The 12,237-nt window shown below is 45.8% G+C and overlaps 1 protein-coding gene across 3 annotated transcripts in view; it reads left to right on the plus strand.

Moving 5' to 3' along the window:
- The first annotated feature begins 564 nt into the window (after positions 1-564).
- The window catches only part of FUT8 (fucosyltransferase 8), a 145,835-nt gene continuing 134,162 nt past the window's right edge, over positions 565-12,237 (plus strand). The window contains exons 1-2 of one of the 3 annotated variants that reach the window (XM_077322472.1): positions 565-871; positions 1,699-1,783. The gene's annotated coding sequence lies outside the window, so the exon portion shown is untranslated. Of the gene's footprint in view, positions 872-1,102; positions 1,175-1,698; positions 1,784-12,237 lie in introns of those variants that run through there. The other 2 variants (XM_077322471.1, XM_077322473.1) reach the window with 2 other exon arrangements.

Below are 12,237 nucleotides of genomic sequence, written 5' to 3' on the forward strand. Positions count from 1 at the left end.
CTACTTAGGGAGGCCTGGCTGTTTCGAATCCATTACTTCCCTGCCGCCTCATACGGCTGGGGATTGTTAGGTGCCCATTCAAAGAAGTCGGCAAAGGTGGCAGCCCCAGCGAGCACCAGTTTGTGGAGGGACGGACGGGCTCGCTCGAGGGCCACTGGCACGGCGCCTCCGGAACTCGCTCCCGCATCGGAAGCCGCAGAGCGCTGGAGACAAAGCCGGAGCGCCTCCAGGTTCTTGGTTGCGGGCGGACCGCACAGCCCTCCTCAACCCGACCCGCCTCCCGAAAACACGGCCGGACCTCGAACATCGACGCGACAGCGTTCAACACAAGGGAGGGCCTCTGGAGCAGCAGCGGCTGCGTAGTACGCATGCGTACTGCCGGCGCTTTGCCGCCGCTGCCTCCTCGGAGGCGAAAGACCCACCCGCGTGGAGCTTTGACAGAAGTCCGCTTTCATTGGCTGCCTTCCTCCCAGCACGCGCGTCAACGCCACGCCCTCTTTGGCTCCTTGCTCTGCCTTTGAGCCGCCAGGGCGCTCCGCCCTAGTCAGCGCGCCCTCGTCTTTCCTCCCAGCCGCTCAGCTCGCCTTCCTTCTCCTCCCCTTCGCGTTCGGTGCGCGCGCGCGCGGGAGCTAGCGTATTCGCGCGCCCTACTCCCCCCCCCCCCCGCCTAGCGCTCTGTCAGTGTCTCGCGCTTCTTCGGTCTGCTCGAGGCTCCGTTAAACGGCAGTGGCGGGTTCTGCTTCCGTCTGTTCCTCGCCCGCCTCCCATCGCATCCTTCTGCCTCTCGCCACTTGAGGAGCGCCGGTCGCGGCACACGTCGTAGCCAGAACCCCACCGAGCCTGGCGGGCTGGCGAGCAACCCTGGAGTCTGGTAAGGCGAGGTGCGGGGGGGGGGGGGGCGGCGGCGGCTGTGGGGGCGCTCCCGGCACTGGGGGGGGGGATGCTGAGCTCGGAGCCGAGCGGGGGCGCCCCTCGCGCCCACTCATGCCTCCTCCTGGCGGGCCTGGTGCGGCAGCAGCAGCAGCAGCAGCAGCAGCAGCTGCAACTGCTGACTCGGGGGACAGGGCGGGAGGAGGAGGAGGAGAGGACCCCTCTCTCGCCGCGGCGGCTGCCTGAGCTCCTTCAGCGGCTCCCCGGAACGAAGTCCTCCTCCTCCTGAGAGCGGCAGGAGCAGGTATGGGTGTCGCTCTGCCCGGGGCCTGGGCTCCCAGAGAAGTGCTGCGGGTCTGCTGGCAGCCTGGCCGGCTTTCTTGGGTAGCAGTGGCAGTGGCGCCGCCGCCGCCGCAGGCTGTGTGGGCGCTGAGGGGAAGGGAAGCGGATGCGAAGAAGAGGAGAACGTGCGCAAGGCAAAGCCCCGAGCATCGTGCACGGAGGCGCCGCGGGAATGACGGCGGGCTGTGCAGAAACGAGGAAGGAGCAGATAGCCGCCTCTGTGCAGAAACTGGGAGAGGGTGCATTCGGGGAAAATACGCGAGGGTGGGGGTGGGATCGGATGTGCCTTGGAGCCGCCGAGGGCTCCTGGGGAGAGCTGCCTTAGAAGTTCGCGGTCAGCACGCCCCAACCCCCTTGGGGCTTAAGAAGTATTGCTTAAAACTTTTGAGTCAGGAAGCACGCCGGTAACTGGCAAAGGTTCTAGTTGCATGTAGTCTTTCAGAATGATGTGTCAAGCATGCCAGTTGACATGAGGTCTCATTTCAGGGGCCCACTTAACATGGTCAGTTGAATATCCACTGAAAATAGAAATTGGTTATCACCATGGATTACATCACACACAGTGTTGCAGGTATTAATGTTAGCATGGCTTTTGCTTTTTATGTGCTTGTACTTATGCTACATTTTGAAAGGCATTTAGTTGAGTTTTTTTTTTAGCTTATGGTGCCCTGTCAGGATGTCAAACAAAAATGTTGAAGAATAGCGAAAAAACTTTGAGGAACATATATTCAAAAACCATGGTGATTTAGTTATACATGTTATGTGCTTTCCAGCATTCAAGAATGATTCTGGTTAAAACATTCACATTCACAAGCATGGACATATAGACCCTTTGATATCATTCTTTCCTTCTCCAGTGGTGCTGTTCTGGTGATTGTGAATACAATGCAACTTATTGTGAATACAATGTGAGCACATATTGTATTGTATAGCTTCTACAATTTGGTACAGGCTCATATTTGCATGCATTTGAAACTTGGCTATTGGCAATTTGACTGTTGGGAGTGACAATTTAGGGTGGCTGGCAGTAATAATGGTGATATCTGAGGATCATATCCTAGCTATGTAAAGTGCTGATATAAAAAGCTTTCAATTTCCCATGTATTTGACAGTTTATAGTTGGAGTGATGAGTTAAACTGTTGCCCTGTAGTACCTACAAAGATTACTATAAATATTTAGTTGCTTTTCTTCAAACAAAAACCTAATGTTTTGAACTTTGCGGAACGTGCATTTGTATATGAGTTGCATTTTTAATTAAAGATATTTATTTTTCATAAATAAATAAAGGGGGGAGCAAAAAAGAGAAAATACTTACTTGACAAGGGAGATACCATGATCATGCATTTTAAATTGTTTGAAATACCTGCAGATAATTAACCAAGGACATGTTATATCAGATTTATTTTACTCTTTAATTTTTAGATTGACTTTTATTAAATGATAAAAGCTAAGAAATTTGCATTTTGAAGTCTGCTATGAAGAGAATATGTTTATCAATTATGTGGTTAAAAGTGGATACAGTATATGTCAGGAGGTTGAGTAATTGATGTTTAGTTTTGAGTAATGGACTTGTTGACTTCTGCGGCCTTAAAAATAAAAATAGTTTGTATTCTGCAGATGTACATGCTGATGTAACACTGAAGGGAAGCCTACTTAGATTTAAAGCTTGGAAAGCTTTAGTGTCCAGTGTTTAAATATGCAAGTACTTATTGAAAGTGGATAAAATAAGGGGTTAAATTGGGCATTTGTCCTGAGAGAAGTTATTTCAGAAATACAGGTTACTAAAAGTGACAGTGTCACACAGTTTTGGTAAGACACTTAAAGGGCGTTTTTATTATTGTTGAACTGTTTTGTTTTAGTGAGGTAGTCTATAGGTTGGCTCATGTGATATATATTAGGGCTTACTGTGTTCAGTAACTAACTAGACTACTGAACAGTTATAAGAACCAGCGATTAGTAAATTGTGTAGATTTACTTCTTGATTCTTTAATCTCCTTGTAATGGGTTATGATTATGTTACTATTACAAATAAGCTTGTTAGTATATACTATTAATCAGCATTACGTTTAGTGTTTAATGTTAAAACAAACCTAGAATGAGAGTCAATACTGTTCTAACAAGAGCAGGTTCAGTGTATTGTGAATATTCATGGTTATAAATTTGTTCAAAATGTTATCTCTTTTTCTTTGAAAGGGAGAGGTTTTTGTCCTTTTGCCTAGATACTGTGGTATCCTATTGTCTAAAGGTTTGAAATAATGATTAAATTTGTATCTTGGTTTGTTGGATAGTATAAAATGGGGAAATTACAATGTTAAGTTGGTCTGGAGGGGGAGCTAGTGCTGAAGCAAAATAAAATTTAATTTATGTTCGAAACTTTCAAAGCTTACAGGTCTGTATCTGGTTTGGATATGGTATGCTCATGTTAAATGCTTGAGGGTAAAATAAAAGTATTTAGAATCATAAAGTTGAAAGGAGCCATACAGGCCATCTAGTCCAACCCTCTGCTCATTGCTTTTTTGTACTGCAATATATTACATGAAAACGCTAGAGGGCATCACCCTAAGGGTCAGACATGACCCGCTGCTTGCACAGGGGATACCTTTACTTTTACCTTTTATATTACATGGATGGATATTTAGTATGCATATATTGGAGTCTTGCAGATAGTGTGCTGAATGCATGCATGTTTGTCAACACATCCAATCAAATGTTCTACTTGTTTCTAGTATAAGGTGACCAGATTTTAACATTGGTAAAGCGGGACACCATTGACAGGGGGGGTTCTGGAGTAAAAATTAGGTCTATATGGAGCAACGCATAGAATGCTAAAATAGTATTGTAATATATATATTTTTACTGGCAACATAAATACAATTTGTCAGGTGCCCCCAGATGTCCCTCCAAAAGTGGGACAATCTGGTCACCTTATTCTAGTATAGCATTGTTTTTAAGGTTGTAACATAAGTAGGTTTAAGCTAAGAAATATTAGAATGGAATTTGTAGTTTGATCCCTAATCTAGTAAAGTTGTGGGGCTTGTACTTCAGTTTACTGAGTGCACCCATAAGCAGAGTTATACACTTCCAAGTCCATTGTCTTAAAGGGACTTTAAAAGATGCAGTTGTGTTCAGACATGCACTGTTAGTGTCACTGACCTTAGAGAAAGCAGTCTGCATATACTTGTTAAACTAAACCTTGGAAAATGCGAAATATAAATGTGAAAAACTTAGGTCTGAGGCAAAATGGAGGACTGTTTTTTTATAGTGTATGCTTCTATGTTTGGCTCATATCAGTATTTGCATTTAGTCACTTTGAATCCTATAAACATTCATGAAATCACTTAATGTTATGTTGGTGACAGTGATTGACTTGCATGAATTGCTATACTACCCAGTGTAGCATCCTTGCAATTCTTAATAATGGCAGCATCTTGCATTACCACACATCATTCTGGGTCTTGGGTGCTGTGATATACCATGTGTTGAGTTGTTGCATTACTTTATGGAAGTCATTGTACTAAAAATAGAGTTGGCACAGACTCTTCATTAGCAGTGACTGCTGCATTGGAGTTCTTGTTGACTTCTGTGACCATGGTTCTTCAAACATTCACATTACGCATAGTGAGAATACTGTGGTTAAAAGTGACCTGAAACATTTTAAAAATCAAAGCAACCTGAGTCTGGGAGGAAAAAAAAACCCTACCCTTTCAGATGGTTGAAAATGGAACATTATAACAACTTGTCTCATAAGAACCAAACGTAATTTGAAATTGGGAAAGCTATGCCAGGCTAGTACTGTATACATATTCTTTCCCTAGAATAATAATCCATCCTTGAAGATGTCATACTTGTTAATGCTTTTCAAACAGGTGCTAATAGTTCCTCATGTTAAATGTGTAAGAGTAAGGCCACTGTATCTTTGCATGGCACCACAGCAAATTATATGTTAGAATACTGGTTCATGAAAAACTCTTCATCAATCTGATTCTCAGCATGGACCTACCTGCACAGTTATCTGTGGATTGGGGTCATGTAGAGAGAACAAAGATTTTTCTATAAACCTATGGAACCCCCCAGCTTTGTTAAAAAAAGAAAAGTGGGTAATAAAGTTGCCCCCCCACCCCAAGCAGAGGAGCATTATCTGTATAAGAGGAGTGCAGGGGAATGTTGATGTGCCTTTACCATCTTGGCAGCACGCACTTTCCATATGCTGTGTGGGGAACAGAAGAAGAGCTACTGCAGCCACTGACACAGAAAGGCTGTGGCAATGCAGGAGGGTGAGAACTTTTGTCACTCCCCACAGTGTGGCAGAAAGAACAAATGGAGGTGGGTAGACTAGTGAGATGCAGGCAGATGTGGAGGATCAATGGGCAGGCATGCAGAACTTCAGAGGAGGAGGGTGAGCAGGTGGCAGAATGGGGTGGGGGAAGGAAAGATGAACTGTATTCCCCCTCCATTCAAAGTTTGTTAGCTTGGGGAAGAAGTAACCAGGCCTGCAGAGGTATTATCATTGCAGGCATGCAGCCAGGCAAAGAAGCAAAAGGGGGGAAAGGATGGGGTGCCCTCTGCAGATCTTGTGGGTCACCTCTTGTAAGTACTAAAACTACTAAAACACAATTGTCTATTAAGGAGAAGGTAGTTGTGATGGAAAAGGGGATGCACCAAAGTGCAGATTAGAAAATGAGGTTGGGAGTCAACTGACAACAATCCTAAACTGGTCTGTTTAGGACCCTACTCAGGTCAAGTCAGTGGTACATATTCCAGGAAAGTGGATTGCACTTTAATCTCCTTTTTGTCTTGATCTTTTTCTTCTGCATGCAGTCCCCGAACAGTGGATTATCTGATGCAGTCTCTTGTATTTCTGCTGCCAGGAAAGGTGCTGCCTGCACAAAAGTATTCATGCACTGTACTCCTTTGGGGTCCTTGCATAAAAGAATGCAATGAGAGAGATTTGCTTTCATGTTTTCTAAGTATGTGCAAATTAGTTTAAAGCAGCATATAGGAATTGTCATGTGCGAAAGTGGCCCAGCAGCTCAAGATCTGATATACTAGTCATGTAGCTCTGTAGAAAGTTTTAAACATCCTCATGCAGGGAATAGTAGTAGAGTTACTGTAGTTTAGTAATTTGAGTAACTTTATTGTTGACTGATGCTCGCAACTCAGATATGGAAATAAGGTATGCATTGATGCGTTCCTTTTGTCTCTCTAATAATAAAGTTTGTCTCTCTAATAATAAAGGAAAAGGTTTAAGTTTAAAAGGGAAGATAGGCATTTTCTTAGGCGTACATTGTGGACTATACCATATGGGAGATATTGTCTTTGCCGGGATCTAAAATTGTCTGTGTTAAAGTGCTGTTAAGTCAGTTCAGATTTATGGTGACCCTATGAATTAATGACTTCCAACATATCCTATTGTGAACAGCCTTGCCTAGATTTAGCAAACTGAGGGCTGTGGGTTTTGTTCTTCTCCTGTTGCCTTCAAGTTTTCCCAGTATTGTCTTTACTAGTTAGTTTTGTCTCCTCATAATGTGACCAAAATATGATAGCCTCAGTTCAAGGAGAGTTCAAGCTTAATTTGATCTAGAACTCACCTATTTTTGTTTAGATGATTAATGTATAAAACTCCCTTCCAGTATGACATTTCAAATTAGTTGACTTTCTTCCTGTCATTTTTCTTAATTGTCCAATTATTTAGATTTATTTCCTGCATCTCCCGGAACCGCATCATGGTGGGGTAAAATGTGTCCACAATAAAACCCAATTAAAACACACTAAGATATAAAAATCATATACCAAGCATCAAAAATCCCAAGAAACACGGCGGAAAATTCAACTTCCTACCCCCCCCCCAGTAACATCTAAAAGAGGAAGTGGGAAGAGAGAGCATAGATGACACAAAGCTTGGCGTGGTGTGGGCATCCAACCAGATTTTCTTGCCGTGTCAGCCTCAACTGTAAACCTGGTGGAAGAGTTCCATCTTGCAGCCCCTGCGGAGTGCCAAAAGCTCCCACAAGGCCCACAGCTCCTCTGGAAGCTCATTGCACCAGGTCGGGGCCAGGACCAAAAAGGCTCTGGCCCTGGTTGAGTCAGGCATGCTTCTCTGTGGCCAGGAATGACCAACAAGTTGGTACCCAAGGACCATAAGACTCTATGGGGGACATGGGGCGAAAGGTGGTGCCTTGGGTATGTGGCTCCCAGACTGCATAAGGCCTTAAAGGTCAAAACCAAAACCTTGAATTGGATCTGGGCATCAAGTGGCAACGAATGCAGGTGCCTCAGCAAGGAACCATGCCTTGAGGAACCCCATACCTATTAATGGGAATGAATTGCCTTCATCTTGGTTGCCAGTGACATGTGCTTACACTTAATAACTTTTTCTAGCTTCTTCATGGCTGCTCTTCCAGTCTCAATTTCCTTCTGATTTCTTGGTTGCAGTCTCCCTTTTGGTTGATAAAGGAGCCCAGGAATAGAAAATCTTTAAGAAATTCAATGTATTCATCATCAGCCTTAAAGTTGTATAATTGCTCATTAGTTATTGCTTTTGTTCTCTTGACCTTCATCCATAATCCTGCTTTGGTAGTTCTTAACCTTCAGCAGTAGTTGTTTCAGGTCTTCACTATTTATTGTCAGTAATGTGGTATCATCTTATTAATGTCCTTCTGCCAATTTTCATTCTACCCATCTAAAAAAAACACTTTTTCTTATGATCTACATATAGATTGAAACAGAGAGATATAAAATATGTCCTTTTCTGATGCCTCTGCCAATTGGAAACCATGCTGTTTTCTATATTTTTCTATATTTTGTCCTAATCTCCTGTCTTTAATGCACTTCAAAATAGATGTTGTAACACACCCATTTATCTATCTAAAAACAAAATAAAACCATGATGTTTAGGGTCTGCACAGGCAAAACCTTTGCTGAAATCTATGACACAAGTTGATTTTCTTCTGAAATTCTCTTGCATGCTCCAGTAACCAATGTGAATTAGTAATATGATCTCTAGTGCATTATACCAGTGGTCCCCAACCTGCGGTCCACGGCCCGGTGCCGGTCCGTGAAGGCCAGGGCGCCGGGCCGTGGTTCCCTCTCCCTGCCCCCCCCCAGGAAAAAACTTCCCTGGGCCGCAAGCTTGCGGCCCAGGAAGCTTCTTACTGCGGGAGGGGGGGGAGAGGGAATCAGGGCCGCGCCGCGCATCGCGCACGCGCGGCACTTTCGCGCATGCACAAAAGTGCCGCGCATGTGCGATTTCGGCCGCGCATCACGCAAGTGCGCATGCGCAGTCGCGCATGCACGCTGCGTGGGCAGGGCAATTGCCCCACCGGTCCCCAGCCTGAAAAAGGTTGGGGACCACTGCCTTATACATTTCTCATCCAGCTTGATCATTTGACATATTTCTAAAATTGCAGATTCTTCTTGGAAGGAATCTGTCATCCTTTCATCACATCTGTGTACTGTTCCTATCTTTTGAAACTTTTGTCCTATTCAGTGAATGAGAGCCAGTGTGGTGTAGTGGTTAAAAGCGGCAGCTTCTAATCTGGTGAGCTGGGTTTGATTCCCCACTTCTCTACATGCAGCAAGCTGGGTGACCTTGGGCTCATCAAAGCCCTGATAGTGCTGATCCCACAGAGCAATTTATCTCAGTCTCACCTACCTCACAATCTGTCTGTTGTGGGGAGAGGAAAAGAAGATGATTATAAGACATTTTGAGACTCCTTTGGGCAGTGAAGAGTGGAGGTATAAAAACCAAATCTTCTTGTTCTACATCTTTCAGCATGCCTAACCATGATTTAAATTTCCCCTTGATTTTTTTGATCTTGTGGAACAGATCCCTTGCACTTTCTTTTTTTGTTGTATTCTATAATAGTTCTCTTTGTCTCTGCATACATATCACTGGAATGCTACATTTAAACTTTTGATTTTATTTCTGTCACATTTTACTTTTGCCTCTTTTGAAGTCAGTTTAATAAAATTTGATAAAATCCTTACATTTAGTATTTTTTTTAAAATTATGTTTAGGATTCTTATACAACCTGTGGCGCAGAGTGGTAAGGCAGCGACATGCTGTCTGAAGCTGTCTGTCCATGAGGTTGGGAGTTCGATCCCAGCAGCCAGCTCAAGGTTGACTCAGCCTTCCATCCTTCCGAGGTCGGTAAAATGAGTACCCAGCTTGACTGCGGAAGGCACTGGCAAACCACCCCATATTAAGTCTGCCATGACCCGGTGCTTGCACAGGGGATACCTTTACCTTTACCTTTACAACCTACTTGGTCTGAAAAGGATATTTTATATTTAGGTTTTTATATGTGTGTTACTACAATTTAAACTATTGAAGAAGACACTCTGGGCTGAAAAGTATTTGGTCCTTGAAGATAGATAGATAGATAGATAGATAGATATAACCAGTAGTTATTGTATCTGCAACTTAAACTTGCTGCTGTATTCTATGTTCTGAGATTTTACTTGCATTCTTTGTGTTTTTAATGTTAAATTTTTGTGCACTGTACAATAAATATATTTCATTCCATGTTTTAGCTGCTCAGTCTTTTAGGTTCCTGACTTGATTTTCAGGTTAGGTTTCCCCCTTTTTGTTTCCTAGAAACTGAAATACACACTTTTTGCCATGTTAAACTTGAACTTGTTTAATTAACTACATAAAATGTTTCATTCAAGGAAGTCAGCATGGATTTGTCTCCAACAGGTCCTGCCAGACCAACCTGGTTTCCTTTTTTGACCAAGTAACAGGTTTGCTGGATCGGGGAAATTCGGTTGATGTCATTTACTTGGATTTTAGTAAAGCTTTTGACAAGGTTCCCCATGATGTTCTGATGGATAAGTTGAAGGACTGCAATTTGGATTTTCAGATAGTTAAGTGGATAGGGAATTGGTTAGAGAAGCGCACTCAAAGAGTTGTTGTCAATGGTGTTTCATCAGACTGGAGAGAGGTGAGTAGCGGGGTACCTCAGGGCTCGGTGCTCGGCCCGGTACTTTTTAACATATTTATTAATGATCTAGATGATCTAGATGAGGGGGTGGAGGGACTACTCATCAAGTTTGCAGATGACACCAAATTGGGAGGACTGGCAAATACCCCGGAAGATAGAGACAGAGTTCAATGAGATCTGAACACAATGGAAAAATGGGCAAATGAGAACAAGATGCAGTTTAATAAAGATAAGTGTAAAGTTTTGCATCTGGGTCAGAAAAATGAAAAGCATGCCTACTGGATGGGGGATACGCTTCTAGGTAACACTGTGTGTGAACGAGACCTTGGGGTACTTGTGGATTGTAAACTAAACATGAGCAGGCAGTGTGATGCAGCGGTAAAAAAGGCAAATGCCATTTTGGGCTGTATCAACAGGGGCATCACATCAAAATCACAAGATGTCATAGTCCCATTGTATACGGCACTGGTCAGACCACACCTGGAGTACTGTGTGCAGTTCTGGAGGCCTCACTTCAAGAAGGACGTAGATAAAATTGAAAGGGTGCAGAGGAGAGCGACGAAGATGATCTGGGGCCAAGGAACCAAGCCCTATGAAGATAGGTTGAGGGACTTGGGAATGTTCAGCCTGGAGAAAAGGAGGTTGAGAGGGGACATGATAGTCCTCTTTAAGTATTTGAAAGGTGGTCACTTGGAGGAGGGCAGGATGCTGTTTCCGTTGGCTGCAGAGGAGAGGACACACAGTAATGGGTTTAAACTTCAAGTACAACGATATAGGCTAGATATCAGGAAAAAAATTTTCAGTCAGAGTAGTTCAGCAGTGGAATAGGCTGCCTAAGGAGGTGGATACACATTTTTCTTGGATGCTTTAGGATGCTTAGGGCTGATCCTGCGTTGAGCAGTGGGTTGGACTAAATGGCCTGTATGGCCCCTTCCTACTCTATGATTCTGTTTATAGCTTAGCTCAGTGGTCCCCAACCTTTATTAGGCTGGGGACCGGCAGGGCATCGGGCCGCGCCCGCGCGGGCCACGCCCGCGCGGGCCACGCCCACGCTTCTGGCCGCGCCCGCGGGCCATGCCCGTGCATCGAGCCGCGCCCGGCCGCACCCGCGAGCCACGCCCGCGGATCGGGCCGCGCCCGGAAGCCACGCCCGCGGATCGGGTCGCGCCCGGGAGCCACGCCCTCGGATCGGGCCACACCCGTGGGCCGCGCGGGCGCAGCCCGGCCCCGATTCCCTCTCCCCGCCCTCCCGCAGTAAGTAGCTTCCCGGGCCGCAAGCTTGCGGCCTGGAAGTTTTTTACTGCGGGGGGGCGGGGAGAGGGAGCTGCGGCCCGGCGCCATGGCCTTCGCGGCCCGGCACCGGGCCACGGTCCGCAGGTTGGGGACCACTGGCTTAGCTGACATATAACATTTTACTATCACAGAATCATCACAACTCACCACCTCCTTAGGCAGCCTATTCCTAAACACAGGCTTATTATTACAATTTAGCACAGGCTTTCTCAACTTGAGTTTCATGAAAGGTTTCCTGAATGGGTGGGTGTTAATTAATTTTAATATATTTTTGAAAATTGTTAATTGTGTGAGATGATCATCTTTAAACCGCCCGTGGTGCCGCGGGCGCCACGGACTAAATAAATGGCGAAGGGGTTCTAGGGCGGGATGTGTTTGTGATGAGGAAGCGTCCGGATTGGACCGTTCCTGCGGACAGACAATCGGAGGGACCAATCGGCAGGCGCGCAGCGCCTGCTGATTGGTCCCTCCGATTCCCAGCCCCAGCAATTGTGAGCCGCGCGCAGTTGCTCCCTTTGCCACCGACCTGGGCGGCTGAGTAGAGGCCCAGGATGAGAGCCCCGGCCGGCGGCAGGAGCAGCACTAGCGGCAGGAGCCAGCGGGCTGGCGCCGGGGCCAGCGCCGCCCGCGCCATTACGAGCCGCGGACCGAGCCCCAAGCAACTTGCAGCCCCGAGCAACTGTGAGCCGCGCGGCTCGCAGTTGCTCCTTTGCCGGCGGCCTGATGCTTCGGGAGGCGCAAAGCCCACCGGCCAAGGAACCCAGCAGCACAAGTATCGGCGCCCAGCAG

Source organism: Paroedura picta, chromosome 2 (assembly GCF_049243985.1).
Source record: "Paroedura picta isolate Pp20150507F chromosome 2, Ppicta_v3.0, whole genome shotgun sequence".
Lineage (NCBI taxonomy): Eukaryota > Metazoa > Chordata > Lepidosauria > Squamata > Gekkonidae > Paroedura > Paroedura picta.